The sequence below is a fragment of the Gracilinanus agilis genome, chromosome 3 (assembly GCF_016433145.1).
Source record: "Gracilinanus agilis isolate LMUSP501 chromosome 3, AgileGrace, whole genome shotgun sequence".
In the NCBI taxonomy this organism is placed as follows: domain Eukaryota; kingdom Metazoa; phylum Chordata; class Mammalia; order Didelphimorphia; family Didelphidae; genus Gracilinanus; species Gracilinanus agilis.
In genome coordinates this window covers 491,888,217-491,914,649 of record NC_058132.1, presented here as the reverse complement: position 1 = coordinate 491,914,649, position 26,433 = coordinate 491,888,217, and the positions used below count along the sequence as shown (strand labels likewise).

General features: G+C 40.4%; 1 pseudogene; it reads left to right on the top strand.

Annotated features, from left to right (window-relative positions):
* Positions 1–3,413: 3,413 nt before the first annotated feature.
* Positions 3,414–11,660, top strand: LOC123241757 (annotated as a pseudogene).
* The last annotated feature ends 14,773 nt before the right edge of the window (positions 11,661–26,433 follow it).

The window sequence follows — 26,433 nt, the reverse complement described above, 5'->3', positions numbered from 1 at the left end:
TATGCAATGACCCAGGACAATTCTGAGGGATTTATGGAAAAGAACGCTACCCAGATTCAGAGGAAGAACAGCAGGAGAGGAAACACAGAAGAAAATCAACTGCTTGAATACATGGGTTGATGAGGACATGATTGGGGATCGAAAATACCACACCAATGCAACTATCAACAATTTGGAAATAGGTCTTGATTAATGACACATGTTAAAACCAGTGGAAATGCATATCGGCCAGGGGAGGGGGAAGGTCGGGGGGTGAAGGGGAAAGTAAGAACATAAATCATGTAACCATGTTAACTTTTCTAAAATATAAATGTTAATAAATGTTTAAAATAAAAAAAAAAAAGAAGTGCTCCTCCTGCAGGTACTTGAGCACCTCCCAGGATGGGCTAGCCCCTCCTGCAGCCCCTCCCCCTCCCCTGAGAGCAGGGGTTTGGCTTTGGCCCAGTTTATTGTCAGATTCGGCCCAAATTGGCCTCCTGGCCACATCCAGGCCCTTTTCCTGGTTTTCCTCCTCCTCCCCCTCCTCCCTGTGCCTGACATCCCTTCACCTGCCCATTCTCCTGAGATGGTTAAAACGCTGATTAGAACCCATCAGATGGCCCTGTGTTATGGCCTCAGATTCCCCAGTACTACCTCCCCCCCCCGCCCCTCCCCAATGGGAGCAAACTCGGGGATTACTGACCGCAAAGTTTCCTCCTCTGCCTCTTGTTCCTGCTTCCCTCATCCCTGTTGTTCAGATCACTTTGGTGGTGAGCTTCCCATGACTCCTGTAAGGGAGAAAAAGGGGTTTTATGGGTTCAATATCTTAAAGATATTTGCCAGAGGATTGAACTATTATCAATCCTCAATTAAAAATAATCTCAAATCAAAATTGACTTTTATGGAAATTACATGAGAAGAGAGAGAGGAAGTGCGGAAATAAGAATCTATCCCACTGATTAGCCCAAGTAGATCTTAACCCTCAGCTGAGGGTTAAAGGGCCTGAGGCCCAGAGGTGAATGGAGCAAACTCCACTCACAGAGTCTATAAAAGGAAGTTTCCCAATAGAAGTTCGGGAAGATTCAGTCTTTAGACTCACTATGTGGAACAGTCTAGGTCACAAACCAGCAAAGCTCCCTCTGGTCTCCTTCACCACACCAATTGCAGCCTCACTCACTCCCCTCCCTCCTTGGAAGGGCCACATATATATCACTTCCAGGGCCTTCCCTTAGCCTTCCTGTCTAATCACAATAGACACTTTCTCATAGAACCCCTAGGGGCCGGTCCCTTGATTCTGATTCGTTACTCACTCTAGCACAAGTGGGTTAGGACCTCCCAGAATTGGAAGGTGCTCTCACCTTTGGTGATTAAATCTAAAGATGGGCAGTGTAGACTTAATTTAATTATCACACTCCTGAAACTCTAACCTCCCTGTTATTGCTGTGGGAGAACTCATTGGACTGAAATGAGCCTGAGCGATCCTGGACATGAGGATAAACTCAGTCCAGCCACCCTGAGACTGCAGGGGCACTTGGCAGACAGAGTCTAGTTTTCCCAGGAGCTCTCTGTCCCTGTCCTTGTCCTGTGTCACTGCCATCATCCTGGTGGGGGCCCACATTCCCTCCCTCCTGACTATTAAACAACCTGCTACTGGGTTTGTCTCCCACAAGGCTCTCCCTACTCCAAGGCCTCCTCCATTCTCCCACTGGAGGGGTTTTCCTACAGGGCAGTTCTGATGGTGTCATTCCCCTACTTTGTAAACCGCAGTGGCTCCCTATTCCCTCTGGGATCATATACAAAACATTCTGTTTGGTGTTCAAAGCCCTTTCTCGTCTTCTTATCTATGACTCCCCAGTCTTTATTCTTGAATCCAGGGACCCTGGCCTCCTGGATTCCTTCAGCTGCAGACTTTTAAATATCCCTTACTTCTGTCTAAGAATTGGTGCTCAGCATCTGTTGTGAGGCAGAAGATGGGTAATAGGTAGGCAGATGGGGATAAGTGATTTCCTTTGAGTCACACAGACAGGAAGTGTCTTTGAGCAGATTTGAATCCAGGACCTCCTGTCTCTAGTTCTAGTTCTCTATTCACAGTCACCTAACTTCCCTGGAATGGAAAAAGTGATTTTTTTTAACCCTCACTTTCCATCTTAGGATCAGTTCTGTGATAATTAAATTAAGTCTACACTGCCCATCTTTAGATTTAATCACCAAAGGAGAGCACCTTCCAATTCTGGGAGGTCCTAACCCACTTGTGCTAGAGTGAGTAACGAATCAGAATCAATGGACTTCCTCTCCCCACCCCCCCAGCGGTTCTATGAGAAAGTGTCTATTGTGATTGGACATGAAGGCTAAGGGAAGGCACTAGAAGTGATATATATGTGGCCCTTCCAAGGAGGGAGGGGAGTGAGTGAGGCTGTGACTCGTGTGGTGAAGGAGACCTGAGGGAGCTTTGCTGGTTCGTGATCGAGACTGTTCTACGTGGTGAGTTTAAAGACTGAATCTTCCTGAACTTCTATTTAGAAACTTCCTTTTATAGACTCTGAATGAAATTGAGGAGTCAGCAATGCCCCAGCCCTCCTTCTCTCTTCAGACTAACAACCAATTCTTGTTTGAATCCAGAGTTGTGGCCCTGACTTTGGACAGCAAACCTGACATCTCTGAGAGATGAGTCGGGGGTGTAGAAATACTAGACCTGCCTCCCTGGGCCTAATCTGAATCTTCCGAGGTCAGCAAATACCCTGAATTGAGGTTAGAATGGTGATGAGGTGCCCATGAGCTGCATTGCTGGAGGCTTATTACCAGATTCATGAGCATTTATTAGTAAAGCGAGTCTGACAGAAGCAGAGAAAGGTCTCAGCCTTTCTAGATCTCGTTCTCCATTCAGCGAGCTCAGGCTTGGCTTGCCAGAGATCAAGAGACCAGAAAAGCTCAGAGAGAAGCCCCCAGCTCAGAGAGCCAGTCAGTTGCAGAGGGGAGGTACAAAAGGCCCCTCTCCTTCCCTGGCTTGCCTTTTACATTCCTGGCTCCTCCCTCGGTGCTTACTTTGTGCTGGTTCTGGCACTCTGACTTTTGGGACACTCCCCCTGACCTGGGCTGCCCTGGGACACAGTGGCAGGCCGGGAATCAGACACGTGACTGGGTCACCTACATCCACTGCTGCCTGGGGCACCTGGGACCAAAGCCCAAGATATGTTCCTTCACACACTAGATAGAAACTCCTCAGCATTGCTCTGGAGGGTCTCGGAGCTGCTTTGCTCAAACCTCCATTGGGCTCTTAGAGACTCGGCTTCTAGTGCTGACTCTGACACTGACAAAGGGTGAGGCCTTTGGGCCCCTCCCTTCTCTGTGTGTCAGTTTCCTCCTGTAATTGACCAGAGGTGGGCTCTTCACTCTGATGTGGCTTTCAGCCCTGTGTCCTCTGACTTGGCCTGCTCTAGGAGATGGTGACGTTCAAGGATGTGGCTGTGGACTTCACCCGGGAGGAGTGGCGCCTCTTGGCCCCTCCCCAGAAGGAGCTGTACAAGGAGGTGATGCTGGAGAATGCTCGGAACCTGTTCTCTGTGGGTAAGGAGCCCTCTCCCTGTTGCCCAAGTCTGCCCTTCAAGGGAATATGGCCCTCAGCAGCAGGCAGGGTTAGAGCAGTTTTCAGCTATGAGGAAGGGAAAAGTGTTCCTATGCTAAGTCCCAGAGCCAGGGACCTTCTGCTGCCTGGTTCTCTTGTAAAACAACTTTGCATCATATAATGGGACCTTGGAGGCTCCCTTTGGTACTCCTGGAGTCCAAGATCAAATGCAGGTTGAAGAATCTTAAGATGTGGAAATAATCTGAGAGCTGATTCCATCTTGCCTCTCCCTGGCCTGGAATTGTGTCTCCCAAACACATCTTGGAAAACTGTTTAGGCAGGTTTTCCTCCCACCCTCTTCTTATCTAGGGTGAATAATTTTCTCTTTAACCAGAATAAACTGGTAGCTCACAGCTCCTTGGTGTCCCCAGTAGAGCAGCATTGTCATTATTAGTCTTCCTTCTATTGCCCTAATCCTCCAGGTGAACCTATCAGACAATTCGGAAAGTGAAGAAGAGTTTATAATAGCCTGCTCTTGGCCAAGTGCTCTGCTGAGTGTTTTCTCAGTAATATTATGACACTTCTTCACCTTAATTTTCCAAATTTTGTGACAGAATTATCCCCATTTTACAGACGAGGAAGTAGAGATTCGAGTAAGTGGTTGTTCTGCAGTACCCATATAAGGAGTTGTCTGTGGCCAGATTTAAACTGAGACCTTCCTTCCTCTCAGTTCAGGTCCCTGCCTGCTCCCCTTCTAGCTGACTCATTTCCAGATAGCAGAAAAGTATGGACTGAGTCTAGCCTTCTCTGAAGAAAATGCCCCAGAACCAAATGTTCTGGTTCCTAATTGGTTCCCCACCCTTCTCTTCCCTCCTCTCCCCACCCTAAATGCTCTGGAGTCTCTCCTCCAGGAGGCTCTGGAAGCTTCCCACAGGGACTGCTTACACTCCTGTGTCATTGTCAGGACAAATGAACTGACTGAGAGATAGCATTGGTCCCAACAAGAATTGTTGAATCCCCCAAGAACAGAGGCAGAGTCTCCCCAAAAGAACAGTTCATGAGAGGGAGGAGCAGGATAGGTAGGGGGACAAAAGCTGATCCCTCAAGGTCCCTATGTCTGGGGCTTCAGACTGACCCAGAACACTGACTCTCTGACCCAGTTTGAGAGTTTAGGTGTTTCTGCTAGAATGAACCAGAACAGGATGGAGTGGGGAGGGGGGGGGCTGTTGCTCATTCCAGGTCCCCCAGCTAGGTAACAGGCACATCCTAAACTGGGCTTCTGCTTCATAGGGGGTGAGGGCAGACTCCTGTGGGAACCCCATAGAGAGGTTCTATGAGTGGAGTCACTGGACTCCCCCACCTTTCCCTAAAGGGAACTCAAGAGGATGGCCAGCTTCTCTCCATCCACCTTCCTGACTGATTCCCCATGCCCAGGGCTTCCAGTTCCCCCAGAAGATGTGATCTCTTATTTGGAGCAGAGGGAAGCCCCATGGATGCTGGAGAAGGAAGGCCTCAGCTGCTGCCCAGGTGAGTGAAGGGAAAAGAGATATGGGAGAGCTTGGGTGACCAGAGGATTCTGTGTGCTCTGGTGAAGCCAGGGCTAGATTTGGGGACTGGAGGACCTGATTTTGTATAATTTTTCAAAGGTTTTAGCAAGGGCTTCCTGGGTAAGTCACTGAACTCCTAAGTCTCAGTTTCCCCAACTGTAAGATGAGTCTATTGGACTCCATTTCCTATCAAGTCCCTTCAAGGGATCAGTCTGTGACCTTCTTAAGAGGTCAGTGTTTGGGATTGAAGTGCCATGGAAGTCTCTTGCAGGTGCAGAAGGGCTGAGCTTATCCCCTCTGTGCTCTTTAGTATCCAGAAACATGTATAAGTGTTTACTCTGTGCCAGGTCCTGTGCCAAGTTATAGGGGACATAAAGGACTGCAGTGGACATCCCCTGCCCTCATGGAGCTCATCCTCTGCTGGAGCAGAGAGGATGCAGTGTAAGGAAAGGGGAAATACTTTGGGGAATATAGCTGCCCAGAGAGTAAACTGCCAGGTGATGATGGAAAAGCAGGTCTGAGGGAAATGCAGGGGGATGGTACTTGCAATCACTAGTTGGCAGTAGAATTCAGCCCCTGGACAGCTCCCTCCCCTTACAGCTACTGATAAGGAAATTGGTGAAATTTCCTTAACTGTCACAGGATGTATCTTCTATATTTGAATGTTAATGACATAATAGTTTGTGGTAATGAAGATGATTTTTATCTGACTGCGAGGTATAGTTATTAATAATAATATTGAGCCAAGAGACAGCAGTAAAGGTTCACTTTAACTGAGCTTCTCAGTAGAAATTGTATTCAAGTGTCTTCTCTCACTAAGGAATTCTCTTGCAGCTGAACAGGTCAGTAACCAAGTTTTGGTTCACAGTAACTGATTTAATGAAAGGTGAACAGTAATGGTTGAGGGGTGAAATAGAGATGAAGGAAAGGAATTAAGGTTAAACTATAGGAATTATCTAACTAAACTGAAAATATATCTTTAGAAGATAGCCACAACCAAATGCTGACAGGCTGGTTGGCCAGGCCTAACACAATCTGTTGCTGGATGTTTAGCTCTGACTTGACTGGCTTAGCTTTGTTGAAGAATCTTCAGAAATGGTCTTCTGGTTGTTGTGAAGAAAATTATGTGAATGTTGATGATCAATTGATAGATGATAGTAATCTCAAAGGATGAACCTGAGTAACTGTCCCTGTAAGGTAACAGGTAACCCTGGCTTATGAAAATAGCTTTGAGACAAAGTGGAGAGCCTACCCTTTTCACCTCCCACCTTAAATCACAATTGAGTTCCTTTGGGTTAGGCTGAGCTCCTATTTATAGGGCTCCTCCAATGGTCTTCACCAGTCTCAGTCCAACTCATGCCAACTCTGGGAATTCTAGAGTCTGAGCTATCAACTGGCAACCCATGGCCTAAGATGGCTTTTTGCAAAAACTATTTACAGCTGACAGTTCTGTAGAAATCCTCTAGTTCCCAGCTCCAGGGCAGCCAATCAAGAGAGGAGGCTCTGAAGAGAAGGAGCTCTAGAAAGGTCAAATGGAGGCAGGTGACAATCAAAGAAAACCAATAAAAGGAGGAAATAATCAAAATTCTAAAGATAAAAATAAAAGCCACTATTTGCATAGAGCACCTACTCTGTGTAACACACTATAAATATTATCTCATGTGATCCTCATAGGAGTCTCAGGAGTTACTTGATACTATTATTTCCATGTTACAGTTGAGGAGACTGAGCCAGACAGAACTCCTGTGAATTGCCCAGGGTTAAAAGTCCTAGCAATTTTCTGAGGTAGAATTAGAATGCACCACCCCACCAGATTGGGAATTTTTAAGAAGAATATCATGAAAATGCCAAAAAACAGGTGGGAGAATTGCATGAGATCTCTTTCTGAGGAATGAAAAATGTTTCCTGAATTTTAGCTCTCTAACCAGTGAAGAAAAAGAATTGCTACCTACCTTATGAAAGATTTGTTCTTCCATTGACTCATGACAAAAAGTATATTAAATGATGAATGTAGTTGGAGATTAATGCCATATATTGTGTTGTTTTCTTTTGTTTTAAATAAAGTTTATCTAGAAATCCACTTCATAAGGGTGGAATTTCATTTTTTCTACTATTGGCAAATTGGTTCCATTCTCACTGAAACTACTGAATGACTAACCTGAGTTACCAAATAATTCTTTTAAGAGATAGAAGAATGGTAACATACATGGAGGTAAGTTCAAATCAGAAAACAACCTCAGTATTACAGTGAGTGGCCAGTGAAGGGCAATTTTTGTAAAATAGGTTCTGATCAGTGATGGTTTCATAATGGCCTATATTCTACATGTCTAGTGACCAGGGTTTGCAAAGACTCTGCTATCTTTGCTGCAAGAATGCAAACTCAGGTAACATCTTGTTCTCATGATTATGGATTTGATGAGATGCAATTACAGGATAACCCAAGAATGGGACAAAAATGGGAAACAATCAGAGTATGAGGTTGTCATTAAATGCATCTTAAAAGCATCATATTCCTAGTTAGTATATTTTGGAATTCCTGCTGGGGAAAAAAACAAAAACAAAACTCCATTAACGTTTGGAATTCTTGTTGACCAAAAGGAAAAGCTTTTTTTTTTTAACAAAATTGAGTGCCTTTATTTTTAGCTCAAGTTTGTTGGAGCATTATCTCAAATCTCTAAAGGGTTTATAAATTAATAAATGGAAAGGGCACAAAAGGACTAATATGGAAGCTTGCAGCTCATTTTTTAAAAAAAAATTGATTCAAGTTACTGTATAAGACCTATTTTTTTTTAAACCCTTAACTTCTGTGTATTGGCTCCTTGGTGGAAAAGTGTTGAGGGTGGGCAATGGGGGTCAAGTGACTTGCCCAGGGTCACACAGCTGGAAAGTGTCTGAGGCCGGATTTGAACCTAGGTCCTCCTGTCTCTAGGCCTGACTCTCAATCCACTGAGCCACCTAGCTGCCCCAAGACCTATTTTTAAACATGGGCAATGCCATGTCTTTGTTTAAATTGTATTCAGAAGAAGGGTTTTATGGTAGTGAAATGAGACACTTTTTAAAAAAAGTAATAACTATTGTCAAGAAGTAGGTTACATACTTTTATGCCTTGGATAAATGCAGAAAAGATTGGATTTTCTTCCTTTGCTCAGATATTATAAGAAAAAAAAGTTTGAAAGAAATCATGAAGGAAATTATATAAGGATTACACATGAGCTAGATCATGAAATTATTGGAATATTTAGTATATAGAAACCCTGTGTTCTCATAACTATGAAGATAGGATTGATTATGTGAACAGTGAAAATCAAGGCAAAAAAGATTGAAAGTGAATTTTCTAGTACTATGGAGACAGCATACCCAGTCACAAGATTTGGTTTCAGCTGCTAGGATTTGGGTGAAGTTACTCCACCACCATTCTGAGGTCATGGTCTGAGATAGGAATGTAATAATGCTAGCCTGACCAAAGTCACAGGTTTGTTATGAAGAGCCAATGTGATCATATGGGAGGCCATTTGTTAATTACATTGTTCTTTAGCTTTGAGGTTATAGCATTTTCTTTTCTTTTTTTATTTAATTATTTTAGAATAGTTTTCCATGGTTACATGATTCAGTTGGTGGAAGTTGCCCAGAACAGAGTCCGTTGGCGTGAGATGCCCAGTTGGGGGAAGTTGCCCAGAATAGAGTCCATTGACATGAGATGGTTGCAGCCCTATGCTCCTCTGGGAGTCAATAGGAATAATAATAATAATAATACATGATTCATGGTCTTTCCCTCCTCCTTACCTCCCTCCCGTAGCCAACGAGTAATTACACTGGGTTTTACATTTATTATTGATGAAGATCTATTTCCTTATTATTAATATTTGCATTAGGGTAATCGTTTAAAGTCTACATTCCCAATTATGTCCCCATCGATCTATGTGATCAAGCAGTTGTTTTTCTTCAGTCCCCCAGAATTGTCCTGGATGGATCCATTGCTGCTAGTAGAGAAGTCCTTTACATTTAATTATGCCACAGTGTATCCTCTGTGTATAAGGTTCCCCTAGTTCTGCTCCTTTCACTCTATATCAATTTCTGGAGGTGATTCCAGTTCACATGGAATTCTTCCAGTTCATTATTCCTTTCAGCATAATATTATTCCATCATCAACAGATACCACAATTTGTTCAGCCATTCCCCAATCTAAGGGCATGCCCTCATTTTCCAATTTTTGTTACCACAAAGAGTGAGGCTATAAATATTTTGTTCAAGTCTTTTTCCTTATAATCTCTTTGGGATATAAACCCAGCAGTGGTATGCCCGGATCAAAAGGCATACAGTCTTTTAAAGCTCTTTGGGCATAGTTCCAAATTGGGTAATGGCATTTTCAAAGGAAGGATTATGCCCAGTTAAATTGGATGACTTTTCTTCTCATCTGAGGAAATAGGTTATGAATTAGTTTGTGTTCTGACAGTGGAGGAAAGGCAATATGAGTATTTATGTGTGTATATGTGTCTATTCCTGAGTTTTACCTTTTCTTTCTTTTAGAAGATGAGATCAGACCTGAAATGAAAGTGACTCCAACAGAAATGAGCCTTTCTGTGGTAGAAACTGAGAAACAAAAATTCATGAGTGATGGTCCAGACAAGTTAGCATGGAGAGAATTCTGTGTTGAATCTCAAAATACCTCCTTTCCTGAACATCAAAGAATGAACTCTGAAGCAAAGACTCATGAATGTAATCAGTGTAGAAAGACTTTTTTGTCTAGGGCCAGTCTTGCTGGGCATCAGAGAGTCCACACTGGGGAAAAACCTTATGAATGCAATCAGTGTGGAAAGACACTCAATTTCAGCTCCTTTCTTGCTGGACATCAGAGAATTCACACTGGGGAGAAACCTTATGAATGCAATCAGTGTGGAAAGACATTCAGTCAGAGCTCTGTTCTTGCTCAACTTCGGAGAATCCAACCTGGGGAGAAACCTTATGAATGCAATCAGTGTGGAAAGACATTCAATCGGAAGTTCAACCTTGCTGAACACCAGAAAATCCACACTGGGGAGAAACCTTATGAATGCAAACAGTGTGGAAGGACATTCAGTCAGAGCTCTGGTCTTGCTCAACATCAGAGAATCCACACTGGAGAGAAATCTTATAAATGCAAACAATGTGGAAAGACATTCAGTCATAGCTCCCATCTTACTCAACATCAGAGAATACACACTGGGGAGAAACCTTATGAATGCAAACAATGTGAAAATACGTTTAGTCATAGCTCCCATCTTGCTCAACATCAGAGAATCCACACTGGGGATAAGCCCTATGAATGGAAACAATGTGAAAAGACATATAGTCGCTCCCATCTTGCTCAACATCAGAGAAACCACACTGGAGAGAAACCTTATGAATGTAAACAATGTGGAAATACATTCAGTCGGAGCTCCTATCTTGTTGAACATCAGAGAATCCACACTGGGGAGAAACCTTATGAATGTAAACAATGTGGAAAGACATTCAGTCAGAGGTCCCATCTTGCTCTACATCTGAGAATCCACACTGGAGAGAAACCTTATAAATGCAAACAATGTGGAAAGACATTCAGTCGTAGCTCCCATCTTACTCAACATCAGAGAATCCACACTGGGGAAAAACCTTATGAATGCAAACAATGTGAAAAGACATTCAGTCGGAGCTTCCTTCTTGCTCAACATCAGAGAATCCACACTGGGGATAAGCCCTATGAATGCAAACAGTGTGGAAAGGCATTTAGTCATAGCTCCCATCTTGCTCAACATCAGAGAAACCACACTGGAGAGAAACCTTATGAATGCAAACAATGTGGAAATACATTCAGTCGGAGCTCCAATCTTGTTGAACATCAGAGAATCCACACTGGGGAGAAACCTTATGAATGCAAACAATGTGGAAAGACATTCAGTCATAGCTCCCATCTTACTCAACATCAGAGAATCCACACTGGGGAGAAACCTTATGAATGTAAACAATGTGGAAAAACGTTCAGTCAGAGGTCCCATCTTGCTCTACATCTGAGAATCCACACAGGGGAAAAACCTTATAAATGCAAACAATGTGGAAAGACATTTAGTCATAGCTCCCATCTTGCTCGACATCTGAGAATCCACACTGGAGAGAAACCTTATAAACGCAAACAATGTGGAAAGACATTCAGTCATAGCTCCCATCTTGCTGAACATCAGAGAATCCACACTGAGGAGAAACCTTATGAATGCAAACAATGTGAAGACATTCAGTCAGAGCTTCCTTCTTGCTCAACATCAGAGAATCCACATTGGGGATAAGCCCTATGAATGCAAACAACGAGGAAAACATTTAGTCATAGCTCTCATCTTGATGAACATCAGAGAAACCACACTGGAGAGAAATCTTATGAATGCAAACAATGGAAATACATTCAGTTGGAGCTCCAATCTTGTTGAACATCAGAGAATCCACACTGGAGAGAAACCTTATGAATGCAAACAATGTGGAAAGACATCCAGTCAGAAATTTAATGTTGATGCACATCAGAGAATCCACCTGTGAGAAATGTGAATGAAGTTAATATAAGATGACATTCAAAGAACTCCAATCTTTCTCAGTATCAGGGAATTCAAAATGGTTAGTAACCTTATGAATGCAATGTGGTAAGACATTCATATGGAGCTCCTCTCTTGCTCTACAGAAGAGAAATTATGTGTTTTCACACAGAGCTCTCAAGGTACATCTAAAGTGTGATACCTCAAATAAATTAAGGGAGCATATAATATTTCACCTTTTAGATCAGCTTATTGTCAAGGGAAAAATATATGACCAATTAAGAAAGAGATGTAACAGATCACTTTTAGTATATTCCAAATTTATTTAAACAACCAAGTTTAAGAGGTTAACATTTGCTTTAAAACAATGTCCAATTAAATACCTAATTTTTTAACCATTCTAATCACAGTCTCAAATACTTTGATCATTTCATGGCATCTAGATCTAAAGAGGAATTAATTCAGTAATGGAATGATATCATTGCTCTTTATTAATCATTTTTAATTAAAGTTAATTGTTTTGCCAAAAATCCCTATGGAAAAAAAATTGAAAGTGAATAAGTGATATTGTGGATTTGAACTATGGATAAAAATTATTGACAGCCAAATTATTTAGATGCATTATCAAAATTATCTGGTATAGAAAATCATGCATCTAATCAGCTTGATACTCTAGCCTGATGGTATACAGGGACTATTGAAACTCTCCCATACCTCTTTTCCTGTCATTCACCTGGGCAGCAGCTCCTCAGGCCTTCCTGCTCTAGCATCCATGGGGCTGCCATCTGCTGCAAAGAGCACATCTTCTGTGGGAGCTAGAAGCCCTGGGCATGGGGGATCTGTCAGGGAGGAGGATGCAGGGAAGCTTGTCACTTCTCTTTGAGGAAAGGAGGGGGGAGTCCAGTGTCTCCACTCATAGAATCTCTCCATGGGGTTCCACAGGAGTCTGCTCTCTCCTCTCAGTGTCTGTAATGCAGGAGCCCAGGGTAGTATGTTCCTGTTATCCTAACTTCTAAACCAGTTCCAAGGGAGATTGTTCTGGGTCAGTCTTGAGATATGGAAACTTGGAAAAGATGGAAAGAAACTGAGAGATGGAAGAACAGAACAGAAGTAAGAAGTCAAAGCAGGCTGGGAAAAGATTTTAGAATCTTGAGATATGAAGTGCAATGGAACAGACAGACTCACAGAGTTGAATTTGAACTAAAGAGATTGAAACACTCTTCTGAGCCCAGCTCCTGATACCTGCAATTTCCAGATTGATTCCTGAAATCTACCAGCCATTATCTATCAACTTCTTCCCTTTTCACTCTCTCCTTCATGGGGAGAATTGGACTCCTTATATCTCTATGGTTACTTGTATTTTCCATATATATTATATAATGTGTGTGTATGTGCATGAGAGAGAGAGAGAGAGAGAGAGAGAGAGAGGGAGAGAGAGAGAGAGGGAGAGAGAGAGAGGAAGAGACCTGGGGGAGGGAAAGAGTTGGTGGGAATGAAAACTGAAAACCAGTTCTTACATCCTATTGAACAATAGGACCAACTGTCTTTAGATTCTTCCAGGGACAGAATAAAAGTAAACATTTAAGCTGTAGCAAGAAAGCATTTAGGTTATCATGTATTCTCTGAGAATGTCAGAATAGCTTACACAGTCACTGTTTGGAATGGTCAAGAAAGGATATAGAATCTCCTACCCTGGAGGGCTTTGAAACACAAGGGATTTTCAGTTGACTGGAACACTTTAAATATGGTACCACCTGAAGGAAGAGGGATAAACTTTAAGGCTAATAATGAGGATTTGGATACAGCTTTGGAAAAGCAGACTGTGATTGTATTCTCAAAGCTCTATCAGTCCCTTCCAGCCATTTGATTTTTATAATAGCAAAATTAGCTTAAAAACAAATTTGCTTTATGAGCTCAAAATTGTCTAATAATCTTCCCTATTTTCTCTTCTAAGTTTAAAGTCTTTTTCAGTATTTGAGACACTTTAAAATACATTTGCTTCTCTCCTCCCTTTGATCTGTTTCCATTTTCCTTCTCCTAATAACCCTTTTTAATAATGAGCCAATACCAATTATTTACTTATTTAATTTTGTTTTTTAGATAAACCTTACTTTCTGTCTTAGAATCAAACCAGTATATTGGTTCTAAAGCAGAAGAATGGTAAAGGCTAGGCAATGGGGGTTAAGTGACTTGCCCAGGGTCACATAGCTAGGAAGTGTCTGAGGCTATATTTGAACCCAGGACCTCCCATCTCTAGGCCTGGCTCTCAATTGAATGAGCAACCTAGCTGTCCCCCATACCAGTTATTTTAGAGAAAAAAAAAGTGTCTCTGGAAACATACTTCACCATGTTTTTGAAATTGCTACTTGGATAAATGAGGAAGTAGTGTGGTATTGAAAGAACACTGAACTAAGAGATGGAAGTGTTGGATTCAAGGCCTAAATCTCCTACTGATTAGATTTGGGTCTGGTCAATTCATTTTACTCCTCTAGTACTCATTTTCCTCATCTATAAAATAAGAAGGATGACTTCAGTAAGGTCTCACTAACATTCTAACAGCTGATGAGTCTGCAAAATTTAGTTTTTCCACTAAGTTGGAATTTTTCCACCTTCCTTGGAGAGAAGAAAAAAGAATAGGATAAAGGGAGGGTAGTGGCCCACAGGGCCAAGATGATGAGAAAGGCAATGATTTTTCAGAGTCCCTAGTTATTCCTTTTTACTTTTCTTGTCTTATCTCACCATATCTATTTCTGAAGTTTGAATTTATTATCCAACTTTGCATCTTTCTTTCAGGGTTGTCCAAAGAACCAAAATGTAGTTTGTGTCCCAAGAAAGGGAGGGATGAGAAGGTTAGTGGTGACTGTTATTTCTGACTTACAAATAAAGAACCAGAACTCCTACATTCTGTGTTCCATCCAATATCACTTGCAAGCACTCAAATCGAATTTGAACTCAAAGGCACTGACTCTTCCTCCTCCAATTCTCATCATTATGGTGATCTTCTGATTAATTTTTACCAACTTAACATTTGCATTTATTCTCATGAGAACTATCAGACATATGGACTATCAGGTATGATGACTATCAGATTCTCCAAGACATGGTCTTTAATCTTTTGCAAAGTAGTAGTCTCCATCTCAAAGCACTAGGAGTTCATGACTTCCCTTAACCACTGTAGGACAATTTGGTCTCTGCTTTTGAAGGAGTGAGCCTTTGTGCCCAACATCATGTTCTCACATTCAGTGCCATGGTTTCTGTGGTCAAGTAAATAATAGTTCATAGTCATATTGTTTATAAAATGATTTTCTCACAACAACCTTGCTAGGTATTGTGGAATCATTCTCATTTACCTATGATAAAATTGAGACTTCAGCAAGGTGAAGCGATTTACTGGTGTTCATGTAGTTAATGAGTTGGAGATTGAAAGGAGAGGATGACAAGAAGATTTGAATCTAGGCCTTCTGAAATCCAGTGCTCAATTTACCATTTCAAGATTGTTGAAAATATATTTTCCTGTGCTAAAGAGAACAGGACATTAGCATTTTTTACACTTCTTTCCCTCCAAATTTCCTGTCTTCCAAGACTCATACTGAATATATGTCCCTTCATCCACTGCTCCCCTTCTTATCTGTCTTTCCTTTCATTGGCTTCTATTTACGCCTTTTGATTTTGTGATATTTTGCTTAAATAAAGGCACAATTAAGGCATATTTCTTTTTTAATTTTAATTTTGGATATTTTCCCCTACTTACATATTTCATGTTCTTTTCCTCTCCCCCAAACCTCCTAACCCCCCTTAGCCAACGCACAATTCCATTTATCAATGATCAAGGCCTAAATCCATATTATTGATGGTTTGACTAGAATTATCGTTTAGTGTCTACATCCCCAATAATATCCCCATCAGCACATGTGTTCAAGCAATTGTTTTTCCTCTGTGTTTCTCCTCCCACAGTTGTTCCTCTGAATGTGGCTAGTTTTCTTTCTCATAAGTCCCTCAGCCTTGCTCTGGATCCTTGAATTGCTGCTAGTAGAGAAGTCTGTTATGTTCGATTGTACCAGAGTGTATCAGTCTCTGTGTATAATGTTCTCCTGGTTCTGCTCCTTTCACTCTGCATCAATTCCTGAAGTTCATTCTAGTTCACATGGAATTCCTCCAGTTCTTTATTCCTTTGAGCACAATAATATTCCATCACAATTTGTTCAGCCATTCCCCAATTAAAGGACATTCTCTCATTTTCCAATTTTTTGCCACCACAAAGAGTGCAGCTATAAATATTTTTTACAAGTCTTTTTCCTTATTATCTCTTTGGGTTATAATCTAAGCAGTGCTATGGCTGGATCAAAAGGCAAGATAGTCTTCACAGCTCCACCAGCAATGTATTAATATTCCAATTTTGCCACATCCCCTCCAACATTCATTACTGTCCCTTGTTGTCATCTTAGCCAATCTGCTAGGTGTGAGGTGATACCTTAGAGTTGTTTTGATTTGTATTTCTCTAATTATTAGAGGTTTTAGAACACTTTCTCATGTGCTTATTGATAGTTTTGATTTCTTTATCTGAGAATTGCCTATTCATGTCCCTTGCCCATTTATCAATTGGGAGATGGCTTGATTTTTTTGTACAATTGATTTAGCTTCTTGTATATTTGAGTAATTTAAGAATAATTAGAGCCAAGTAACCAATGTTATGATAGAAGGGAGAGAAAAAGTCTTTGAGGTGAGACTCACTTCTAGCTCTCCTTTCAGGCCAAATATCCACTACGGAGACTTTGAGGGAGTATCACCCAGAAACTGGGTGACCTGGATGGTCGTGCCACCCCACAGGAGTTGGGGGTAAGGCTTCCCTATAAGATGAGGTAGGGGATACCCCAATCAGATTCTGAATGAAGGCGGGGTTCACACAGGCCTCCCCTGAGGTCAACCAACTTCACAGTGGGTGGTCTGGCTCCAAGATGGAGGCAGCCAGACCAAGCTGTGATTCCCCTCCCCCTCATCTCTCAGGCACTCTGGAATGCTATCTGACTAATGAATATCTTTTATTAATATCAATATAGGGATTAGGGAAAGGGGTGAAGAGCAGAGTGATTTTGGGGTGCCCTCTTCTCTATGGGGTCTGTCACTCAGGTGGGAACCTTTGGGGTTCCCATTCTTAAGTGTCTTCTCCCTCGTCCCTTCTTCTGTTTCTATTTCTATCCTTTTCTATAATTATAAGTTAGACCAGAAAGGGTCTCTCAGCAAAGTTGGGTAATGGGGGAAGGAGCCTAAGGGATCGCTCCCCAAATGGAGTCCAAACACTTAGCTGACTCTATGGTTGAAGTCTTGATAGGTGAGAAGCAATGGGATGCCTTTAACCAGGGAATCAAGGTTTCAGTGTCCAAAGAAAGATCCTCAGGAAGCCCTCAGGACTGGATCTGAGCTGGGATATCCTCTTCAGAACCTCCCCTCCTTCCTCGAAGAACCTCTGCCAGAAGCCCTCTTCCTCCTTCCTCTAGAGAATTACCCAGAATTCCCTCTGGTCTTAACTGTCACCAACCATCAGTCACTCCTTCTCTGGCTCCTTCTGTCCCTTCCCCCTTTGCACAAATTCCATCCTTAAAGTAATTAGACCTCTTTCTGAGTTTTTTTGTTATATTTTTCCCCAATTTGTTGTTTCCCTTCTAATTTTGGTAGCATTGGTTTTGTCTGTACAAAAACTTTTAGTTAAATGTAGTCAAAATAATTTATTTTACATTTTGTGGTTTTTTCTAACTCTTGCTTGGTTTTAAAATCTTTACCTTCCCATAGATCTGACAAGTATACTATTCTGTGCTCACCCAATTTACCTATAATGTCCTTCTTTATATTCAAGTCATTCACCCATTCTGAGTTTATCTTGGTATAGGGTGTGAGATGTTGATCTAGGCCCAATCTCTCCCATATTGTTTTCCAATTCCAATTTTTCCAGCAGTTTTTGTCAAATAGTGGGTTTTTGTGCCAAAAGCTGGGTTCTTTGGGTTTATTGAAATCTGTCTTGCTGAGGTTGCTTATCCCTAGTCTATTCCACTGATCCTTCTGTCTCTTTGTAAGGCATGTTTCTTAATTCCCATGCACGTGCACACGTGTGTGTGTGTGTGTGTGTGTGTATGTGCATGTTTTGTGGATTTTCGTTGGAGGAATTGCTGGAGGCTAAATGGTAGTGCCAATAAAATAAGTATTCAGGAGAATGAGCATGAGCACATTAGAGGAGTTGTTCTAAAGGCAGTAAATAGGATGGAAAAAAAGCTGAGAAACAGATTTGGTTCTTCACCCTCGCTATTACCCTCTCACTATAGGACAGCATCATGGAGGGGGAAGGCAGAAGAAATTCTCATAAACCCTGTCTTTTTTATGTGCATCTGAGAAAGATGATTGCTTGGGAACACAAAATGAGATGCTTGAATTTAACCAGAAAGTACTTCCTGCTCAAAGCAAATGAGATCTTAATAGTATTTCTGATTTGATATAATTTCTTGTGTGCATTTTTCTCCTTTGTAAGAATAGACAAGGCTAGGACAGGAAATATGACCTTGATTAAGATTCTAGGATGTGGTCCCTTATCTATCTATCTGTCTCTTCTCTCTCTGGTTCTTTGAGCTTCTGATTGTCTCTATCTTTGCCTCTGTCTCTATGATCTCTTTCTTTGTGTCTCTGTCTCTCTTTATTCTAGCTTTATACATTTTATCCCTGTTTTCTTTTTTTTCCTGTTTGTCTTGGTATCACTGTTTCTCTAAAAATATATAGAATAGAGATATTTTTTGTTTCTTTCTGTTTTTTCTCTCCATGATCTGTTTTCCTGTCTTATTTTGTCTCTTTCCCTCCTTCTGTCTCTCTTTGTCTCTCTATCTCTGTCTCTGTCTTTCTCTTTCTCTTTCTGTCTGTCTGTCTTTCTTTCTCTCTGTTTCTCCCTTAAAACCTTGACTTAAGATGTGGGATAGTACTACTATTCTGTGCTCACATAAAACTAATAAGCCCACAAAACATGACCTGCATTTGCTGAACTGTAAATACTTTCTTTGGGAATCAGAAAAGTAATAATCTTTTTCAGTGAACATTTATTATGGACAAGGTATGTGTGGATCATTGTACCAGAACATTCTGCTCAATCCTACAACTAGAGATGATGAATGATGTAGTCTCTGTCCTTAAGGAGTTACAGTCTAATAGAGAGGGCATAACATGAAACTGAATGGGTAAAACACATTGAATGTTATAAACAGGAATCCAGGCAAATTATTCTACTGGGAAGTCTTAACCTGGGGTCCCTGAATTTGTCTTATTTTAATATTTTTATAACCGTATTTCAATATAATTAGTTCCCTTTGTAATGCTATATACTTCATTTTATGCATTTAAAACCCTTTTTTTTCTGAGAAGAGATCTATAGGCTTCACCAGACTGCCAAAGGAGACCTTGACACCCAAAACATTAAGAATTCTTGTGTCTAGGCAAGTTTAAGAATGAGGAAATCACTCTCAGGTGGTAGAAGATACTTCAGGGAGCAGGGGAAGCTTCAAGAAACAAGAGAAGGATGTTGTTCCAAAGGCAATAGGGAAATACCAAAGGTTTTTGAACAAGGAACAAAGTGATCAGAACTATGCCCAAGATAGATTCTTTTATCATCCCTATAAAGGATCAGGATGGTTAGTGAAGACCAAAGGTGGGAAAACAATTATTACAATAGTCCTGGCCAGGGTGATAAAGACTGTATGAGGGGAGAGAAGGGAACAGATGTTAGGGAGATAGTGAAAGCAGAATTGATAACTCATTGAATGGATGAGAGAGACACTAAAGGAAAAAGAGTGAAGTCTCAGAGTTTTCAAGTCTAATTGAATTGTAAGATTTGGGTGTGTTCCGTAGGAGGATTTGAAAGAGAGGTCTACTTTAGGTATTTTAGGGCATACATTGAATTCAGTTTTGGACAACTTGAGTTTTGTTAAGATTAAGAATGATAAAGGCTGATATTATGAAGAAAAATAACATTTTAATTACCAGTTCCATGTTGGCAAAATATATAAGACCACGCCTGACTATTTCAAAAAATGCTGCCAGTCTGTACCTTCCCCCATCATCTCTACGTAGCCAAAGAGAGAGACTGTCAAGCCTGGCTTCCCAATATTTAAAGCTGGGCTTTACGTTGAAGACGTCATCACATCCAAAACAGGAAGCCCGTTGCATCATGGAAAATGTAGTTTAAAGTGTCCACAAGAAGTTTGTCATTAAAGCTCAAAGAGTCCCAAATAGCTCTAATTAGAGCACCAGAAATTCTAAATAACACATTACCCCCCTGAAATCCAGTGAAAAAGACTGGTCTTTTTCGGTGGATCTGTAAACAAAAAGTCAACTTCTAAATTACAGGAATTTGGGGATAAAAGAAGAGGATAAAAACTAGCTGCATTGACAAAAAGCCAATTTGGGGCAGTTCCCTATTGGCATGAAATGTCCATTTTAAAAACAAATGCATTCAATTCAATTTCAACTCCCCATAGTTCAATCAACTGCAACCCAAAGTTCAATCCAGTGAAGGCTCTTCAGGCTTCTTCATGGTGTCTTCACCAAACAGGTCTGTTGTCTAGATTCTGGGGAGACGGCAAAAAAAATCCTTATCCTGAAATTACTCTCAAAAGAATTTAAACTTTACATTATAGATTATAAAACATACATTTCCTCCCAAGAATTATACATTACCCCCCCTGAGATTACTCCTAAAGGAGTTAAATATTTTTTTACATTATCTTAGATTATAATAGAGACATTATGATTTTTAAAACTTAACACACGGGGGCAGCTGGGTAGCTCAGTGGAGTGAGAGTCAGGCCTAGAGACAGGAGGTCCTAGGTTCAAACCCGGCCTCAGCCACTTCCCAGCTGTGTGTGTGACCCTGGGCAAGTCACTTGACCCCCATTGCCCACCCTTACCAATCTTCCACCTATGAGACAATACACCGAAGTACAAGGGTTAAAAAAAAAAAAAAAAAAACTTAACACACACCCCAGTGAGGAAAATTCTAAATAACACATTTCTCCCCTGAAGAGGGTACCTCATGTCAGCCAAGGATGCATGGCTGAGTCACAGGGTTGTATGAAATCAAATGGCAAAAGAAATTAAAAAAAAAAACTAAAATTCAAATAAAAAAGGGAAAAATTAATTAAAAATAAACTTATCATAGGTCCTTGAATCAAGGCTCAATAAAAGTGATTTTAAGCAGTTTGCAATTACCCACTCAGGGCCAGGACTACAGAAAATTGCCATTCTCTATAAGAGAGAAAAAACAGGACTCAATATGTGAGCAAGGGAAATGTCTTTCCCTGGTCTGACTTGTCTGCACTTCCTCAGGGAATAAGCCTTAATGATACCCAATCTTAGGTGCTTTACTAGGAATTTAAGTTAAGGGGAAGTCTTGCCTCTAATAGTGTTAGAAAAACTGCAACCCCCCAAAACCAAACACCAGTGTAAAGCCCTTGAGTACTGGCATCCTCAATCCATGGTCTGCATGGCCTATTGCTCCTAGGCACTTTTGCATACTCTCAGTCAGTCTCCATGACCTTGTGGCTCTGTAGCACTTCTTAATGGCTCTTGTGTTCCCTTCGCCTGGAATCAGACAGAGAGACATTAAATCACAGTCCCATAATATTTACCAATAATTGGCAAGTTACCATAGTCTCAGGCTTTTCAGGTATGCATTAATGTTATAGCAAATATATATTTGCATTAAGCTTATATCACTGTAAAATCAAAAAAGGATTAACAATGATTATATATGTACTTTCAGTACAAAATGGGAAAAAGGAAAAAATCAGTTGCTCTAATTAAAAAAATTAAAAGGAAAAGCAATAAGGAAATTTAAAATTCAGGGGAAAAATACAATGCTCTCAAGGATAAAAAATGAGAGAAAAGAACACATATTGCATTGCACATGTAAGGAAGAAAAAATAAAAGAATGTTTTAAAATAAAAAAATAAATAGCTTAGAACTAGTGAAAGGTTTTTCACCCAAAAATGAGATTCATTTCCTGTTAAGCTTTTGCATGAACTGTGAATATAAATGGGCTTTACAAAATAGTAGATTCATAATGCACATTCAAATAGAGTACCATAATTTCTAATAACATTTTAAAACAATAATAAACAAACTCATTATTACAATCACTTGCTATGATGTTTAAAAAATCATATACTTGTTACAAATTCAAACCTTGGCTAAGATATTTTCTTAACAAACTCTGTTACTGCCTCCATAGCAATTGTGGGACAGAGTCTAAAAAGAAATCTGATTTAAAAAAAAAAAAACTTTCTGAGTCAAAATTATCCTCAAGAATATAGGTCCTTCTGATAGCTAAAACATAGAGACTAACACCAGCATACTGGAGCTCTCTTGGCTTCCTGTTTAAAATATATATATATATATATGTGTGTGTGTGTGTGTGTGTGTGTGTGTGTGTGTGTGTGTGTGTGTGTGTACGGCAACAATTCTTCACAATAAAATATATAAAACCTTATCCTTTAAGGCAACAATTCTTTAAAATAAATGTATAAAAACCTTATCATTTATACAGGAGACCTCTTATAAAATCATAATTTAAATTCTCACAGCATCAAAATCTCCAAGGTTGTACACAATTATCAAGATAGAATGAAACTTAAAAAAACATGTGCATGGCAAATACAGTATACGTAAGGCTATTTATAACTTTAAAATGTGTAGGATGTTCAAATGGTACAGAAAACAGCATTGTATTTTATACAGCAAAAAATGAAACCTTAAATAAATTAGGAAATACAATATGAGTAACATATATAATAAGCTATACTGTCAAAAAACTTCTTTTACCATGTCTAATAGATCTGTTCACTATTTGGGAATTAATAATAAAATCATAAAAAGAATTAATCTAGCAGACTAAGCTTCATTAGCTTAAAATGGTTCAGAGCAACAGGAAAATTGACAAAATAACAAAATTAATTCACAAAACTAATCAGCAAAATACAGTTAGATACAGAGACTTTTTAAACAGAAATAAAATCCATTCAGTTCTGAGGTTTTAAAATTCAAGGTCCTTATAACCACGCTCTGCTCTGAGCATAAAGGTTTTTTTTTTAAAAGGATTTTTTTTTTTATTTTAAACCCTTAACTTCTGTGTATTGACTTATAGGTGGAAGAGTGGTAAGGGTAGGCAATGGGGGTCAAGTGACTTGCCCAGGGTCACACAGTTGGGAAGTGTCTGAGGCCAGATTTGAACCTAGGACCTCCTGTCTCTAGGCCTGGCTCTCAATCCACTGAGCTACCCAGCTGCCCCCTGAGCATAAGGGTTTTAAAGTTCAAAGTCCTGAGCAGGCTTAGCGTGTGTTGGGGGTGAATTTCTTCCCCTGAGTTTCAAGTTTGAAATAATCGAAAGAAAGTTTGCCATTTTACTTCCTGTTTGAAGAGTAAACAGTAGAGCCCACATGGAAGCCAAGAGGGGTAGGGGCTAGAGAAAAGCTGCAGATTTCGAGATCCCCACATGGAGGGATTGTAGTCAGGGGTGCACATGGAGGGAGGAAGTGGAGTAAAAGCTCCTTTCAGGTTAAAAGTCAATAAAGTCTAAAAGGAAACATTCCTGGTAAAGTCCCAGGTGTGAGAGATGAGAGAGAAAAAGGTCTTTGTATACTTTCCAAGTCTGAAGCGGCAGCAGCTGTAGAAACAGTCTGGGATCAAACTCAAAACAGCTGGAGACTCAGGAGTCAGCAGTCAGGGAAAGTAGCAGCAGAAGCAGAGGCCGGAAAAGCGGTGGAGTTCTCAGGAGTCAAAAATAGTACTCGAGTGGTCATTTTTGGGTAGGAAAATCAGAAGCGGACACAAGTAAGGAACGGCGGCCGGCAGGAACAGTTAGCAAAAATTAAGACCAGGCCAGGGAGGGTCTGGTGGAAGCGGCTGAAACTGACTGAAGCAGCTAACAAAAACATGGCATTTAAAGCCATTTTTTCTTTTCTCTGAAAAAACGGCCACTTGGCTGGGGAGAAGAGCAAGAGTGGAAAAAAAAGCAGGTCTGAGGCTCTGGGAAAGATCCAGAGGTGTCTCAGAGTTGCAGGGCTTGGTAGGCTATCTGAAAAATTGAGAGTCCAAATTCCAAACTTCTGGTTCGCCAAACTGTTAAGATTAAAAATGATAAAGGCTGATATTATGAAGAAAAATATTTTAATTACCAGTTCCATGTTGGCAAAATATATAAGACCACGCCTGACTATTTCAAAAAATGCCGTCAATCTGTACCTTCCCCCATCATTTCTACGTAGCCAAAGAGAGAGACTGTCAAGCCTGGCTTCCCAATATTTAAAGCCAGGCTTTACATTGAAGACGTCCTCACGTCCAAAACAGGAAACCCGTTGCATCATGGAAAATGTAGTTTCAAAGTGTCCACAGGAAGTTTGTCATTAAAGCTCAAATGAGTCCCAAATAGCTCTAAATAGAGCACCAGAAATTCTAAATAACATAGTTTGAAGTGCTGATGGGATAAGTAGTGATGCCCAGCAGTCATTTGGAGGGAGGTACTGACAAATACAGAACAATGAACTCACATAATACTTGGTATATGATATGAAGAAATGTTGTGAGATTATTTAGCTATAGCAATTCAAACTGAATTTGTGAATCAGACCAAATTTACTCATCCTTCCTTTTCTATTGCTCTAGTCCATCTCAACCCCCACTTCATAACTCAACTAACTACTTAACTGGTAATTTGGCTTTTTCCCTCTCAGAACCCCTATCAAAATTTGAACCCATAAAAAAACCCACTCAGGAGAAACTGATATTTAGTCACTTATACCTTAGCAAAAGTAAATGTATTTTAAATTTCTTTATCTCTAGTTGGGTAAAAAAGATTTAATCATACTTAAATTCAATCATTCTTAAGTAAGTCAAGAAAAGCTCTTTCCTGTACCCATGAAACCACACCTCCAATTCTAAGTTTAAGGTCACTTCTACAGCTTTATTTAAATAACATTTATTGTACTTCAGTCTCTAATAAGACAGTTTTATGTCACTTAGATGGAAATGTGAAATCTTCATATTCGGACTTGGATCTATTTCTTCTTTCCCTATTTTCTACCCCCATAATTCCATCAATCTCAATGGATGAGACCATTTAAAATAGCTCCAAGTGGAAACACAGAAGAAAAACAACCGCTTGAACACATGGGTTGATGCAGACATGGTTGGGGATGTAGACCTGAAACGACCACACCAATGCAACTATCAATAATATGTAAATAAGTCTTGATTGATCAGACATGTTAAAACCAGTGGAAATGTGCGTTGGATATAGGGGTGGTGGTGAAGGGGAAAGTAAAAACAAGAATCATGTAACCATGGAAAATTTTTATAAAAAAATAAAATAGCTCCAAGCAAGTAATTAGAATCCCCCCAGCTAGGCTCTACCATAATATTCCATTTTCTTTAAATTTCCATAAAAACAGCCCTTGCACACAAGTGAGATAGAAATGGTTTATTCTATGGTATGTCGTCCTACAATCACTGGCATTTTTCCCTCTTCATTTCACAGGGCTGCTACAAAGGGAGAGAATTGTTCTGCCTGCCACAGAACAAAGCCTGTCTCATCAGAAACAATCTCTATGCCATTTCAAAGTCTGTATGAGGAGTAACTAGAAAGGACTCCTCACGCAATTAGCTCAGTACCTCTCTGACCTCTGCCAGGATGGAAATGACTTCCTCTAACAGATAGAAAATCCTGATCATTTTAGTAATGGGTCATGCCAGATATTCACAAGCCTGAATGTCACCTGAGCACTGGAGGCCTATTTGGAGCATCTCATAGCCATGTGTTGCTTTTTATAACTCTCCTTTCCATTGTGAGGTTCTGCATATGTCCCATGTGATCAGGTCACAGCAAGTTATGTCATGTCCAACACTGCATATTATATGAAGTCAGCCTAAGCCAACCCAGCATGATGCAGACTTGACAAAATAATCCTCTCCCGCTCTAAGAGCAAGCAGTAGCTACTTGTTAAACAGCAAATGGGGGCAATTAGGTAGCACAGTGGAAAAAGTGCCAGGGCTGGAGTCACAAGGACCAGGGTTCAAATCTGGCCTCAGACACTTTCTAGTGTGACCCTGGGCAAGTCACTTAACCCTGATTGCCCAGCCCTTATTGTTCTTCTGCCTTAGAACTGATAGACAAAAGGAAAGAGTTCAAAACAACAAATGAAACAACTATCAAAAATGGACTCTTGATTCCAGAATAATATTTTATTTTTTGACTAATAGGAGTCTACAAGTAAATAACTAAGAAGAGAATAGATAGTCAGGAACCAAAGTAGAATGCTATCCACCTCCAGAGAAAGAAGCATTGGGAGTAGGAATGCAGATGAAAGCATACAATTTTTCACTTTTTGGTTTTATAAAATTATTCACTTATAAAAATGAACAATATGGAAATATGTTTTGTGTGATAATACATGTATAATCTAGAAAAAAATTTTAAAAAGAACTAGACATTCATCATTTCAAAAGTGGGACGTGTTGTGAGGAAGAGTAGATTAGTTAGTGATTAGGAATTAAGGTGTATGTAGCAGGAAGGAGCTGAAGCTGGGAATTCCAAGATGGAATGAAGGAGCAGGAAGAAGCAACTTGGGCTCTGAGAGGGACTTCATTAGGGATTAGCACAAACTGTGGTTAGCCCTGGGGAGACCTCAGAGTAAAAGGACATCCTGCATCCTGATTTGCCCTGGGATCCTGTGTGGTGGTGGCATCTAGCAAAGGGTCAAGATCTTCAGTGCTGTACCAAGGGAAGAGGAGA